This window comes from Papaver somniferum, chromosome 10, assembly GCF_003573695.1.
Source record: "Papaver somniferum cultivar HN1 chromosome 10, ASM357369v1, whole genome shotgun sequence".
Classification (NCBI taxonomy): Eukaryota; Viridiplantae; Streptophyta; class Magnoliopsida; order Ranunculales; family Papaveraceae; genus Papaver; species Papaver somniferum.
Window position 1 is genome coordinate 39362679 of NC_039367.1, and position 16752 is coordinate 39379430.

The 16752-nt window shown below is 39.0% G+C and overlaps 1 pseudogene; it reads left to right on the forward strand.

The window, feature by feature from the left end:
- Positions 1 to 3419: 3419 nt before the first annotated feature.
- Positions 3420 to 3519, forward strand: LOC113319947 (annotated as a pseudogene).
- The last annotated feature ends 13233 nt before the right edge of the window (positions 3520 to 16752 follow it).

Sequence of the window (16752 nt, forward strand, 5' to 3'; positions counted from 1 at the left end):
TCACTCTCTTGTCTTGCCTCAACCCGAGTATCTAGCCAAACCCAGCCCATAAAAACACCTACAACAACATTTTTAATCTTTAACAGGTCCAATCCATGAGAATCAGCGATTTAATCTCATTAAATCACGTCCAAAACTTCAGCCATAATTCTGCCCGTGTCTGCATTCTTTTCCCGCCAAATTTGAAATTTGAATTTTTGAAGAAAGGTGGTCGCCCCATATCCAGAGTAGGGGTTCCGATAGCAGCTGTTTTGGGGGTGCCCAGGTTTGCCCCTTATCCAAATTGGGAGTCCTTTTAGCAAATTTCCTCCGGAGATGCCTTTAGAAACCTTTCGAGCCGAATTTTCCAAAAAAAATTATTTCCCAAAAATACCTGCAAATACACAAAACACCATAATAAGTACAAAAATGGGTACTAATAATATAGAAAATCGAGATGAAAATAGACACATAAATGTGCCTATCAAATACCCCCAAACTTATTATTTGCTAGTCCCGAGCAAATATAAAATTAAAATCCTAACTCACTGTTGTAGGCATCGTCAATTGCATTTAGCATATGCAATAATCCTTTGAACCCCTAGGTGGCCCTTAGTGGCCGAGTTATAGTCTCAGGAGGATTTACAAGAGGTATACCCACAAAACCTTTTCTCTAGACCCTAGCATCTACGCAGAACCTTGGAAGGCACTAAAGAATCTCCTTGGTTGGCATACTTATTGACTACAGGAGGAAGTACCCTGATGCGAAATTCTAATTGTTGTACACGAGTTTGCACTCAAGCATACTAAAATTCATATATAAGTGACAGAGCTCTACTCAGATAGTCTCACTATGGACATCAATATCCGGAGTTAACAAATCACATGGATAGATTAAGAAGATGGATAGAGAAAAAACATAGATGATTTTGATGTTGACTAGGTGAATAGTGTTTCTCATATCTGTCTGAAGGCCACTGCCAAAATGAACCTATCCTAATGGACTGAGATACTGGTCTGACTAATATCAACACAACTGGCATATACAGGGAACCAATGGTCGATAATCCTAGCTCTAGGTCGACACAACTGGCATACACAAGGGTACCGGTGGTCGACTTTATTGAATTTATTCCGGTTGGTCTGATGGTCTGGTCTCAATTTTTTTTTTGATATAATAATTCTTTTTTCTTTCTTTTTCTTTTTCTTTTTCATTTTTTTTTATATATATTTGGGTATCTCAATCACTCTATTTCACCCTATCAGTGGTAACAACTTGATTCGTGAGCCCCACCTAATTACTTAGAGAAACATATTTTAAAAAGAAAACAAAATAAAAATAGAAGTGAAAAGGACTCAATGAGATATGGCGAAACTACCATGTTATTTCTAACACCTGAGCTCTGTGCTTTTATGAATAGACTCTTTAGATGTTTCCATCTAATCAGATTGGTTCCTCAACTCCTACAACCAAGACTCTTCCATCCACTTAGATTGGTTAGTGCCATCCTTAATAAGCATAAATTTCTAGGCTCTAGAGTTTATTAACAAAAAGTTTCTTCCCCACCCCCAAACTTAAATCTAACATTGTCCTCAATGTTCTAAAGATAAAATTTAAAAGCATGAACAAGGAGAAACTGTTACCATTTGAAGCAAAAGAGTTAAGGAAAGATATTACCGTGTTGCATGAGCATGGGTTACCTCCAAAGAAGTGCTAAGTTTAAAGTCTTCAGCCAGACGTCAAATACCCATAAATGGCTAATTACCTTTTCAAATCATATATCAATAGTTGAAACAACTGTGGGTCGACAAAACCAAATAAAACTACCACAATTATGAGACAAATTCACCAGATTAGATAAATAAATAAATATAGCAAAACCTGATCCAAAACTTCATTCAGGACAACTGGGTTTATCTGCGGTGCCCACTTGGGTTTCGTATGAGTGTCTCGATAAACAGATTCTTCCGAACTATGGGTTTCTAATTCCTGGATTTCCTTCTGGATAGTGTCTGGATGATCGGGTTGTGGAGTCGGAAGAAACTCAGGTAATACCTCAGGCACACTAGGCTTGAGTCCCAAGTTAGGGACTTATAATGGAGATACTTGAGCATTACTACCCCCAAACTTAGAATTTTGGGTGTCTCTAGATAGACTAGTCACAATTTTCCTAATTTCTAGACCATCATGTTCCTGAAAAAGGTCAATTGCTTTCTCTAAGTTGTAATCAGGTGGTTCATCCTCTAAATGCATTTGAGGTATACAAACTGTATGACTAGCTACAAAGGCTTTTTTAGGGACACTAAGCTTTCGCTTTCACGTACACATATCTTTAAGAAACTTGGCATATGCCAGCAGTTGCCTAATTGCTTCTAGTAACGGAAGGTTTATGGTAAATTTCTTAAAAACCTCCATTATGTCATTAAAATTGGATTCACTCTTTGTTGGTACTACTAGTTAGGGAAATGGGGATCTAGGCATAAAATAGGGCCTCTCAGGAACCGAATTGGCATCATCAGAAATTTTATTTGTCTCCTCATCTATGGATGGTCCTGAGGGGTGAACTACAGTATGCTCACTATCGGGCATGGTTACCTTATTGTCTACAACTCTACCACTCCTAAGGGTGCTAATAGAATTCAGCTGATTTGTTGGTTTTGCGCCTATTTCATGAACTCCTCTAGGGTTGGGTTGTGTTTGACTAGGGAACCTACATTTTTATCTCAAGGAATCATTTATCAGACTAACTTGCGTTTTTAACTCGGCAATAGCTTGACTATTTTCTTGCCATATCCTGTTACTAGCTTCTACGCTTTGTGAAAATGATTGGTGCATCTTTTCAGTGTTTTGAATAAACGAGGCGAGAGTTTCCTCTAGACTTAAATTTTTTTTATCGGACTGATTCTGATACTGAGCTTGTCCTGAAGGATTCTTAGTATAGCCAAAACCTGGGGGAGCATTAGAATTACTAAACTAACCTTGGCTCTGGCCCTTAGACCATGAAAGGTTCGGATGGTTTCTCCAACCAGGGTTATAAGTTTCTGAATATGGGTCGAACTTCTGAGAATTATCGAATCTAGTGTTATTGTAAAGAGCATTGGCTTGCTCTTCCATAATCTGTCCTTCCCAAAAAGGCTTCACTCGACTACTAGTGTGACCCACTTATAAAGCTTCTAACCTTTTAGCTATTGCTGCAATTTTGGCATCTGATTCATAGCCTCCTTTTACCCTATTAACGTTTCCTCTACCTAGAAGATTTTTTTTCTGGGGTTCCTTATTATTTTCCCATTGTTGGGTCTTTTCGGCGATTTCATTCAAAAATGTCATCGCCGCATTAACTGTTTGGTTTTCAAATCCACCAGTACACATAGCTTCCACTATGGTTGTAGTGGAATAATCTAAACCCTCATAAAGGATCTGAACTAACCTAACCTTTTCTAAACCATGATGAGGACATTGGGCTAATAAATCATTGAACCTTTCCAAAAACCTATACAAAGATTCTCCCTCCTGTTGAGAAAATGTGCAGATTTGCGTCCTAATAGACGATGTTTTGTGCCTAGGGAAAAACTTGTTCAAAAAGGAAGATGTAAGTTGTACATATGTTTCGATTGACCCGGAAGCCAAACTATATAGCCACGATTTAGCTTTATCTTTCAAGGAAAAAGGGAATAACCTAAGTTTCAAAGCATCATCATCAAGGTTTCTAATCTTTAGGGTACTACAAATTTCCTCAAAGTCCCTAACATGGAAATAGGGGTTTCATTTTCTTTCTCTAAAAAGATTGGGAGCATTTTTAAGGTTCCAGGTTTAAGTTCATAATTTGCTTCAGTTTCTGCTATCCTGGTACACGAGGGACGAGTATTCCTAGTTGGATTTAACAAAGCTTTCAAAGTTGCCATTTATGGCTCTATCGTAGCAATATGGATTCTCTCCTCAGTAAAATCAGGACGTTCAAAAATAGGACTCTCTAGATTAAGGTAATCAAGACTCTTGTTTCCTAAAATATCACTTCTAGGTTTTCACGCATAAACCGTCCTAGAGCGTCTCTTTTACGTTCTGGCATACAAGAATTCAACCAAAAACTGTGCACTTGCAAATGCTGGGCTAACTAATTTAGGTAGGCTTGGGAAAACGGGGGCCTACAGTAATTTATACACATCTCCGGGCTACCAAAAACTTGGTAGGCTTCTAAAAGGTCCTAAAAATGATCCCCGGAAACGGCGCCAAAAACTTGGCAGGCCTCGAAGAGGTGTAAAAAATTATCCCCGGCCAAAAACTTGGTAGTCCCCGGCAGCGGCGCCAAAAACTTGGTAGGCTTCTAAAAGGTCCTAAAAATGATCCCCGGCAACGGCGCCAAAAACTTGGTGGACCCGGAGATATGTATAAAAATTAAGCGTAATGAGAACGCGGGCCTACAGTAATACCGCAAGTGCACGGTCGTCAGTTGTAGCTCGTGCAAGTACGGGTCGATCCACAGAGATCGGGTGTGTTTTGGAAGTGTTTTAGCTATTTGGGTTCCTAAATTGCTATTGGGCTATGAAGCCTTTTGGCTTCAATTGGGCTTGGTAGTGAACTAGGCTTTGGCCTTAACTGGGCTTCAGAGGCTTTTGGGTTCAATGGGATTGAGCTAACAGTGGACTGTGGCTGGACTTGAGGGTCTTTGGCTTAGTGAACTGTGGGCTTGGTGAGGAAGCAGCAATGGAGCTGCAGCAGACAACAGCTGCAGAAGTGGGGTGGCAGCAACAGCTGCAGAAAGGCAGCAGCAGCAGCTTGGCAGAGGCAACACAAGGAGGGCAACAGCAACAGCAGCTGCAAGAGAAAGAGCTGCACAGCAAGGCCAAGAAAAAGAAGTAGCAATGCAGCAGTGGTAGCAGACAATGCAAAACAGCAGCAGCTGCACAAGCAGTGCACAGCAGCACTAGGAGTGGTAAACAGTGGCTCTAGGCCAAATTGGAAGCAAACCAGAGAAGCAACAGAGTTGCAGGGCAGGGAAGAAACAACAAGGCAAAAGCAATGGAAAAACTAAACAGCAAAAACAAAACAGTGAACAAAAGCGAAACAAAACAAGAATGAACCAAGGCCTAAGGCCAAGGGCAGGGTTGTGGTGAAGCTGAAATGAAGCAAGGCTAGGCTAAGGCATTCAGGAGGTATACTAAAAGAATGGGAAGAGAACTAGCTTGCTATAAGCACTAGTTTCTCCCAATGCACAATCAACACTGCAACCTAAGCATACACAAGGAATGGCAAGAAAATCAGCTTGCTATGAGCACTGATTTCTTCCATTGCACAATTAGTTCAAAGCTTCACAGATACCTAGCCTAGCATTCCATCAGTTACCACAACAAAATATACCCAAAGGTACGAGGCTGAGGTTTGTGGTGTTTCGGATGATAACGCCCAGAGGGTTCACCATACTAAACCACTTGTTTTCCTAAAATCGGTGCCGGACGAAAATGCAATTGGCGTGTGCAAATGTGTGTGTTTTTTTCTTTTAATAAATAAAATACTAAAAATAAACAAAAATAAAATAAAATTACAAGTACAAAAATAAATAAAAACTACCAAAAATAAAAGTTCTTAAAAAATAAAATCTTCGGCTTTCTCCTTTTATGGCAAGTCCAACTTTTCACCTTTCGTTTCAAGCAAAACCTGCACAACAAAAGAAAAAATACTCAAAGTAAAATCAAAGAAAATAATAAAAATAAAATAAAATTCTAATTAAACAATAAAAATCTAAAATCTAAACTTAAAGACAAGTCCGCGTCGGTGGCGCCAAAAATTGATGTAATTTTAATTGTTGTTGTAAAGTGGTAAGAAAAGTATCGTTCACTCAGGCTTGAAGAGATTCGATTTCATATTCAAATTCAATAGAAAACTTAAGAAGTTGTTATCAAGATTATAAAAAGCACTAAGACTCAGGATTCCACCACTGACCAATTAAGTGATTTAATCTAATCAATATTCATGCAATTCCTTGCGTTTAAAGTGATTCTAATTTATTGCCTCTAGTAGATTTTTGAAGTAACAATTGTATACATCAAACATGAAACATCAAAAGTCTTAAACTAAGCATGCTCCATCAAAACAGATCACAATCATTCAATAAAAATCAATTTTCCAATATTAGTTCCATGCAAATAATCATAAAAGAAATTGCAAGAATTAATTAAAATAGAAATATACCACTTTTCATGGAACAATGGCTTCCTCCATCGCCTCAGCTAAGGGTTTTAGCTCCTCATATTATTCACGTGCTCAAAATAGGTGTTCATAGCTCAAAAAGGTGAAAAACAAGAGGAAACTAATAAAGCAGACATTTCGCAACGGTTTATAGGCGTTACAAACTGACTGTTACAGAGAACTGTTGCAATAAAAACTGTTACATGAAACGATAGAAGCGATATGCTGTAAAGTAAAAGACTGTTTCTGTGGGTCTTATGTTCTTCGTGTTCTTCTTCAGCAGCAGCAAAACCCGGTTCTCTGCAACTTCGATTTCTCGGCTCTGTGGTCTTCTAAACTTCCCCTAACTTCTCCTAAACTTCAATACCCCTCTCTGGGACTCGACCACACCTTTTATACACCTCCAAACCCTCTAGAACCCGATTAAATTTCTTCTTTTCTTTCCGTGGAAGTCACGACAATAATTTCTTCCCTTACTTGTTTCACGCGTTTCTGATCTTTCAAACTCGTCCCAAACTCTTCCTTAGATAGATACGTATCTTTGGAAATAATATCTCGCCTTTAGTCTCCCTGGAATTCCAAAAATAAATCATGCAGGGACCCGTGTAAACTCACTCCCTTGTTTTGCCTCAACCCGAGTATCTAGCTAAATCCAACCCATAAAAAAACCTACAACAACATTTTTAATCTTTAATAGGTCCAATCCATGAGAATCAACGATTTAATCTCATTAAATCACGTCCAAAACTTCAGCCATAATTCTGCCCGTGTCTGCATTCTTTTCCCGCCAAATTTGAAATTTGAATCTTCGAAGAAAGGTGGTCGCCCCCTATCCAGAGTAGGGGTTCCGATAGCAGCTGTTTTGGGGGTGCCCAGGTTTTCCCCTTATCCAAATTGGGAGTCCCTTTAGCAAATGTCCCCCGGAGATGCCTTTAGCAACTTTTCGAGCCGAATTTTCCAAAAATGTTTATTTCCCAAAAATACGTCAAAATACACAAAACACCATAATAAGTACAAAAACGGGTACTAACAATATAAAAAATCGAGATGAAAATAGACAAATAAATGTGCTTGTCACCTTCGAATACGGTTTCTAAGATATCCCAAGCTTCTTTAGACTTAGTGCAATTTGACACATGGTGCTGAAGATTTGGGGTAATGGCATGTATAATGGCCTTCAAACCGTCAGAATTTTGTTTTGCATCAAGTATCTCGTCAGGGATGTATTCACCAATGTCCTTGGGAACGTTGACATCTCTAACTGCCACAACAGGAGCATTATAGCCATTAACAACATATACCCATGATTGAAAATCACGTGCTTGAAGAAAAGCTCGCATAACAATTTTCCACCATAAGTAATTAGAGTCATCGAAGACTGGTGGTACGTTTATTGAGATAACACCTCTGTCCATAGATTCAGATCGCTACAAACACAAACTTGTAAGGTCTTGAACGTGTTTGCCTGCTCTGATACCAATTAAAAAAGCGGGGGTACAATAACCACACCCAATATTTCGATTAGCAATCTGTATGGACAAATTCCAATATACTTTCTAGAGAATCAACTAGACAGTCAGTCTCAATCTATATAAAAATTATATCAAAGAGTTTATATCTCAATCTCTCGATTTGATATATACTCAAGAAAATAGAAATCTGCGAGTCTTTATCAAATACTAGAGAGATAACTCAGATGGTACCAAAGACCAATATCCAAGTGTCAATCAATTTAAATCAACAACCAAAAGGTCGGATATCTAATTGATTGAACAACGCACAACCTGTGATATTTTAATTATATAACAAAATATAATGCGGAAAAGAAATAACACAAACACCATAATTTTGTTAACGAGGAAACTGCAAATGCAGAAAAACCCCGGGACCTAGTCCAGATTGAACACACACTGTATTAAGTCGCTACAAACACTAGCCTACTTAAAACTAACTTCAGTCTGGACTGTAGTTGAACCCCAATCAATCTCACACTGATCCAAGGTACAATTATGCTCCTACGTCTCTGATCCCAGCAGGATGCTACGCATTTGATTCCCTTAGATGATCTCACCCACAACTAAGAGTTGCTACGACCCAAAGTCGAAGACTTTAATAAACAAATCTGTATCACACAAAAAAGTCTACAGAATAGATAAATCCGTCTCCCACGAATATACCTACGAGTTTTTGTTCCGTCTTTTGATAAATCAAGGTGAACAAAAACCAATTGATAAACCAAACTTATATTCCCGAAGAACAGCCTAGTATTATCAATCACCTCATAATAATCTTAATCGACGCAGCGAAAAAAGATATTGCGGAATCACAAACGGTGAGACGAAGATGTTTGTGATTAATTTTCTATCTTGCCTATCGGAGATATCAATCTCAAGCCAATCGTTACGATTGTACTCAACACGGTAGAATCAGCAAGATCAGATCACACAACTACGAGAAAGTAGTATCGGTATGGCTTTACAATCCCAATGAAGTCTTTAAGTCGTTAACCCGGTTTAGAGAAGAAACCAAAGGCTAAAGGATAATCGACTCTAGCTTACACAACTAGTATCATATTAAGGTGTGGGTATTAGGTTTCCCAGTTGCTAGAGTTCTCCCTTATATAGTCTTTCAAATCAGGGTTTGCAATTAATGTTAGCTTGGTACTAAAGCATTCAATATTCACCGTTAGATGAAAACCTGATTAGATTCAAGCTAATATTTCTCAACCGTTAGATCGAAAACTTAGCTTGTTACACACAAATGAAATGTACTATTTTGGGTTTATATAACCGTACCCAAACGTGAACATTTGTTGGTTCAACAATAGTTAACCAATGGTTAGCCATATGAGCACTTTCATATCAACCATGTTCTTCTTCACCATAACTTGTTCAAATGACTCATATGAACTAGTTAGAGAGTTGTTCAATTGCAAGGAAATGTTATGTAACTACACAAGACATAATTGAATCAAAAACGATTTTATTCACTCGAATCGGTTCATGAATTATATAGCCACGGTTTGCATTTAGCATTCCTTAGTTAATATGAATAAGTTCACAAACAATCGTTTATAGATATTACCAACTCAAGTTCGCGGACTGGGTTCGCGGACTTAAGTTCCCGGAAGGAGTTTACAAACTCCAGCAGACTTTCTCGGGTCAAGAACTTCCGCCAGTTCGCGGACTGAGTTCGTTGACTTAACTCACGCCACTATTCCGGTTCTCTTGATCAACAAAGTTCGCAAACTTCGGTTCAAGGAATAAGGACTTATACATATATGTGTTTCCACAGCAATGCTTATATCCACCAATGGTTATATAATCTAAACTCTCATTTCAATCATTGAAACATTCTCAGAGGACGTTATATAGTTGTTATTCACAAACCATTTTTCTTCTGAGCAATTTTCAAAGTGATTGAAACATAACATGACTTTCGTCACTAGGTAAAGATGAACTTGGCCAAAGCAAAAGCTTAGCAACACATATTTCGAGAAATAGATTGGCGAGATAAACTCGGCTCGAAATAGCAAATGTGTATAATCAAAGTCTATATACCAAAACGACTTTTTTCTCAAGAATATGAGATAGAGTAGATAGACTTTTGAGTGATAGATAAGTTCAAGTCTCCACATACCTTTTAGTCGATGAAGATCCACCAGTTCCTTGAGTAGTCCTTCGTCTTGTATGATGATTGTCATTGAGTTCTTGAGCTCAATTACACTTTCTATCCTAGTCCGAGACCTTAGCTATAGTAGGCTAGAAATCAAGACTTATAGTTTTGGTCACTAACATTGAAAAAAATGCTTGAGATAGCAACGCATGCGAGTTTGACCGAGCAATACTCTAACATGAATTATTCTTTGTGCTTTAAATAAACAGGACCCAACCTAGAGTTGTTTGTTTATGGTTCTACGCATTGTACAGAATCTTGTTGGTTAAAAAGAGGACCTCAAATGGTCGAATGTTTCTAGTATCTTGCACGTCAATCAAGGCTAGTTTATTCGATTAAATTGCAGGTGAGCCTTCTTTTTCCTTTCATTTTTCAATAATTGCTCCCTTTCTCTGTATAATCCAAAGATTTTTGTTGGGCTTCACACATTGTAATCGCTCACGTTCTAATGTTATTTGTATCTTGCAGGTTGATGAAGGTTGGTTAATTTGATCTTTTTAAAGATATGGTGCAAGGAATTTCCTTCATCTTTTTTCTACATTAATATATTGGTGTGTAAAAATATGACTTCTCCATGGTTTCAACATTTAGTTGTCATTTCTACTTTTTTCTGTGTGGACTTTATTTTTTTAAAATTATTGTGGAAATAGTTATGAGGGTAATAAATGCACATATTCATAATTGAATTAGGTTACAACTCTTATAACCATCAGATGTCTTTGGCTGAGATGAGACTGGGATGTGTATGGGCTGTCGTAGGCACAACAAATTAATAAAGATATTTCCCACTAATTAACTGGTAATATAGCGGTAGTAAGAGATCTTTCCCACAAAGAGCTGTGTAATTGATAGGTTATTTGAAATAGCAAAATAAAGTAAATAACAAAAGGAGGTTTGGTTGTGAGATAGATAAAAAAGACAATAAAGAAGAAAAGAGACGATTAAGGAATCCTTCGCCGTTACTAAGCGTTAACATGATTAGAATACTTATCTATCTTCCATTAGAACCATTCATCACTAACCATAGAATAACAGGTACGCTTAGATATTCCCAAAACTCATTGTATCACCGGATAACAGGTACGCTTAGTCACCGGATTCTATTCAACATCCGCCTTGAGGTACGCTTACAAGGTGTAACTCAATCAAACGCTTTAGGGTTTGTGAATTTAGGTTTGATTCCAGCAATTAAACTCAGTAATCTCGGTTCACTACTGGTGTTGTTTCCAGACACGAGTGCTTTACAGAATTCCTCTGCAAGGTCTCATGTTTTCTACTTGTGTAGGAGATGCACGACAATTACGGATCGCTCAACTCACTACTAGCAATAGAATGATCAATATACTAATCTGGTTGCGCACCCAAACCAATATAAGAATCAATCATAAACCCTAGATATAATGAAAATAAACGATGATGATTAAATCCTCAAATAGACTTGTATTATTAATAAAGCTTCACTCTTGGAACATTGAATTCATCCTTTATCAACAAAGGATTTAGTTTCTCATGATTACACAATTACTCGGTTTCCCCATAAAAGGGTAAACCCTAAAATATTAATGAAGAACAAAAGTATAATATGAGATGTGTTGATATGTGAAAGTCCTAATACCTATTTATAGGTTTACATTGCTTGGCCATCAAGTATTTAGTTTGGTTCAAGAACCCGACCCGAAAATACGACATAAAGACTCCCAACGTGACCTTAGGCCTTCCAAGGTATTAATACACGTTTTCCTACTTGCTAAGTACGCATACCAGTCCGCGAACTTCAAATTCCAGCAGAAATTTTCGGAATTAAGTATGCGAACCTGGTATGCGAACCTTACTGTCTTCGGTATTGATAAAAATTTGTTTTGGCCACAACTTCTTCATCCGAACTCGGAATGACCTCATTCTTTTTGTATTATTTTTATATTTCATTTCTCTTCAAGATGATGATGAGAAATCCTTAATTTAAATGAGTTAATATCTGTCTTTGGCCCTTCTCTTGATTTTGAGCGTTTTGCTCCTTTTCGTCGCACTTCTTCCACTTCTCTTGGACTTGGGCGCTTGGATACTTGAGATGCTTCTCTTGTTAGATCTTTTCAGAACTTTGTATCTCCTTTTCGTATGATTCACCTAATAGATACAAATAAGAGAAAACAAGAGTAATAATAAAAATACTGCAAGAATAATAGCTAAAACAAGTATGGAATGGATACTAAAATCATATGAATTATGCAATTATCAGGATGGTCGGATCACTTGTTTGTCTCTCAAAATGTCATCCGTCCGTCCAATGCTCAAAAACCTATGATGTTTTGTATTATATAAGTGTGTAATTCAAACTAGTTTTCTTTTACATTTTGGGATGGGGTTGGATCTTTAGAAACAACTAATATCTGTGTTTTGGGAGTATTTACTTTTTTTCAAAAGTGATTCTTTCCATTGACTGGAAAGTGGTTACAATATTTATTTTTTGTTAGCATGAAAGGGAGAAGGTTTACTTTTGATTGGTGTGAGATGTGTGCCCCAAATGTTATATCTATTTTATGCAAATCTATAGGAGTGAAAATTGTTGCCACTATTATATAGGAGTGAGAATTGCCGCCAATATATTCCCTATTTCTGTATGGGCAAAGCATGTCTCATACATAGATGTTTAGTGTTCTTTTAAATTACTTTCAAAAGCTATTATATTATTTTTTGGTATTTGGAGTGAATGTTCTTGAGAATCTTATATATGATTGTTGGACTTGTCTTGCGAGAAGTATAGGGTTCTCCATGATTAAGTTCTTATGTCGGATATAATATTGTCGCCATTAGATCTCTTTAGATACTTGATACGTAGAGTTCGCGTAGAATGAGGTACTGGTAAGGTACACATCGTTGATGACTTCGAGGCCGTAAAACCTCACGGTAGGCGAGGCTCGCGCACACCAAATAAAAAATACAGGTTGGGGCGAAGCCCTATGTACACCAAATAAAAAATGTATAGCTACGGGATGGAGTGAAGCCCTGCACACATCAAATAAAAAATGTATCGCCACGGGGCTGGGCGAAGTCCCATGCACATCAAATAAAAAATGAATCGCCACGGGGCGGGACGGAACCCTGTGCACACCAAGATAAACGCAAACAAATTTCCGGTGCGAATCACGAGCGCAAATCCAGTATTACATGATAAAAGTTAATTAGGAGAAGATATTTATAAATATCTTTTTAATAATCATGTATAAAAATAAAAACTGATATCCACTTTTCTAGGTTTAAAAATTATATCTTTTGTGAACACATGAATCACGAAGCCATCCACGTGTTCACAAACAATATTCGCATACAGTCTAATTCTAGAATTGTACGCTGTATGTGTAAAGGGAATGATTATATCGATTCATCGACTCGAAGCCTTCGAGCTTGTCATTGTCTTGTCGAATATTATCATAAATAATGTTCGTATAAAGGAATAGACAGAGAATCAAGTATAAATGTAAAGCACATGAAGTTCAACGCTGAATATAAGGTGCTGAAATGTAAATAAGACAAAGATTTACGTGGTTCGGCACTAAGGCCTACATCCACGGGGCTGGTGTTTCACTATGTATTGAATGATTACAAAGATAGTCGAATGACTTTAGAGTATACATAGGTCTGCGGAAGTAGGGGGATTACTTACTCTTCCTATTTCTCTCTCTTATATTCTCCTATAGTTGCTCTGGATTGGTCGACCTCTCCTCTCTTAGTGGAGAGGGGTATTTATAGGGTTGGAACGTGGGTCCTACTTCTGAGGTGCCGTTGTAATCTTATCTTCTTGTGCTTTGTGCCCATTACGCAGAGGTCTTCGGCATACGCTGCGGCCTGAGCTTGAATACGAAGGATTATCCTCGCCTCTTCCACGATCTGATTGACACGTGTATATCTCTTTGGTATTTAATGCGGGTAGATGGATGTCTGCTCGTGTCAGACAAGTGTCTCTTTGTCTGGTCACCTCTATGTCAGTCAAACTTCCTCTCAGCCGTTGATCTGGGATCTTCTTGTACTTTGTGCCCATTACGCAGAGGTCTTCGGCATATGCTGCGGCATGTGCTTGAATACGAAGGGTTATCCTCGCCTCTTCCACGAGTTGATTTTCACGTGTATATCTCTTTGGTATTTAATGCGGGTAGATGGATGTCTGCTCGTGTCAGGCAAGTGTCTCTTTGTCTGGTCACATCTGTGTCAGTCAAACTTCCTCTCAGTCGTTGATCTGGGATCTTCCTTGGGATTGGGTGTATTAACACCCAAGGGGTATTATTTGGTGCTCCTCTGAGCCATCATACCTCTGTGATCCTCTGTCCCTGACCGTCGGATCTGCTGACCGGTGGCATCTTCTTATGAGATGCTTGCTATCATGTTTTGATATCTTGTTTTGTATGCCTTCCACGTGTCTCTTTCTGTACACGTGGTGGATGATGAAAGGTGTACATACAATTTGCCCCTCTTCTTCTGACTTGGGCGTATTTTGCAATTTAGAAGAAGAAAGGTCGTCCTACACGTTTCCCACTTTGCATTAACTTTCCCCATAACTGCTCCTTGGTACGAGGAACAATTATTGTCTTCTCTAGCTTCATAAATAGGAAAGTGAATGTGAAAAAACTTTTATCCTCTTCTTGTCAGTGTTCATCCTCTTCTTGTTTTTTATTCTTGTTCTTTAGTCATTTATTATCGTCATTCTTGTGAGGAAGATAACAACATTCAATTTTCTGTCTCTTTCTCTCTCGATTGTTGTTGCCCCTGTATCGCAGACAACTAGCTTTTGATATCTCCGATACTCCTTTCTTCGACTGTGGTTGGTGCTTGTCGTCCTCTTCTATACAGGTATGGGGTTTTTCATTTGCTGCTCATCATTGATTTATCTATGTATCTACCCGTTTGTTTCCTGCTGCTGCATTGTTGGTTTTGTGATGAAGAACACACATGTCGAAGCATATATGTTTACCCCTATTCTTTGTTACAAAGTCTGTGAGTCTGTATCTAAGTGTTATCCCTGGAGTTGGATGGAGTATTTCTGGTTATTTTTAGTTCTTAGGGTTTTTAATGTTTATCCGGATGAACCATCAATTATGGTTTTTTTGATCTTTAGTGATCTCCTCGTATTCTTCTCTAAACTGTTTTTGTGTTTCCTTGTAGATATGTCTGATCTTCCGCGGGCTCCTTACCAAACCCCGCCGTCTATTCCGCAAAGATCCCCTCCGCGTCGAGATTCTGACAGATCTCCACTTGGGGAAGGTCCTTACAAGTCTTCGCAGTCGGATCCTCGGGGTCATAGGGTTTCATCTTCCTCTGGTGCGAAGGTTGTGCCTATTAAGAAAGGGGATGTGCCGACGGGTCCTTATGGATCTAGGTATGTTGTTAACCGCACCCCTTCTCGTCCTCGTGAAGATTCTAGGAGTACACGGGCTCCTCCTCCTCGTACTGAAACACTGGATGTTCCTCCCCTTCGTTCAATGGCTCCTCCTTCAGTGCCTCCGCAGAAATCTTTGCCGCCTCCTCCCGCGGTTTCTTTCAAAGGGAAGTACGCCAAGGGTACTATGTCGAGAGTTGATCCGTATAAAAATCTTCTTTCTAAAAGGAAAGCTTCAGAATTGAGTCCTACTTCTGATTCCGCAGACGAAGAAGAAACTTTCCCCGTGATACGCAGCATTTCAGTTGGTAAGAAGAAAGTCACTTTCAAGCATATTGATCTTGAGATGTTCAAGGAAAAACATGAACTTCAATCTTTTGAGGTTCGCTTCTATGCCCCTGACGATGATATCACTTACGAGCTCCTTGCTAAGTATCAGTTTGACGAGTTTCATCTGTTGACTACGGTTGGAGCCTTCGAGGCGGGTCTCATGTTGCCCCTATATAAGTCGGGTGACTCCTTTTATTATGACGTGTTGGCTAGTCGCGAAGGCTCTTCCACGAACACTCATAATCGTTCCGTGTCACAACTATCTGGGAATTATCTTCGTTCACTGAAGGAATGTTACCTGCGAAGCAAGGGAGAGACTATGATGACTTGCTATGTTCCAAATTCTGCTGAGAGAGAGTGGTACACTCCTCAGAATTTTAACAGTTCTTTTGGGGATTATGTCAACAGTAGAAACCGTAAGCCGTGGAGTGTTAGTCTTCGTAATATTGCTGCTCCCCGTGGTGAAATTCGTCTTTTGAGTGAGGTGAGTGATGCCAAGCTGAAGTATGTTCCTGGTACTGAGGGATCTGCTAAACGGAAACTCTTTCCTGCTCGTGAAAGGATTAAGCGTGACCATGATTATGAATGGCATGCTACTGTTATTGAGGTAGTTGGTCCTTGGGCTTATGGTTGGATTCCGGGTCCGCGCGGTTGGCGTCTTTTTGAAAACAGCAAGCCTCGTGAAACTCCTCCTGCTCGTTATGGAGATTTCTGTCCTTGGCGTCCGAATTTCGCGGGCATGAATTTTCCTTACGCTCTTGATGTCGTTGATGGAGATGAGGAGGAGGGTTCTGGTGCTACCCATCCAACGAAGAGTGCTGCTGCTGCCAAGGTATAGTTTCTTCTTATATTCTGTATTCTATTTGCCCCTTTTTCCTTGCTTGAAATAATTTTCATTTTTGAAGTGAGGGAAAAAATGAGCCTTTGTGGGGATGTGTACTGGTTTGTAGGTGTCGAAGAAGAAGAAACTTGGACCCAAACAATCTTCTACTGTGGTTACCGGTGAGGCTGAGGTTTATGAGGAGGTTACGAGTACTGTAAACGAAGGGTATGCTGAAGATGAAGAAATGTCCGATGGAGAAGAGCGTACCGACACTTCTCACCCTGATGACGAAGGTGGTAATGGTGAAGAAGAAGTTGTCGCGGGTGGTGATGGTGAAGAAGGAATTTTCGCGGGTGGTGATGGTGAAGAAAGAATTGCCACGGGTGGTGATGG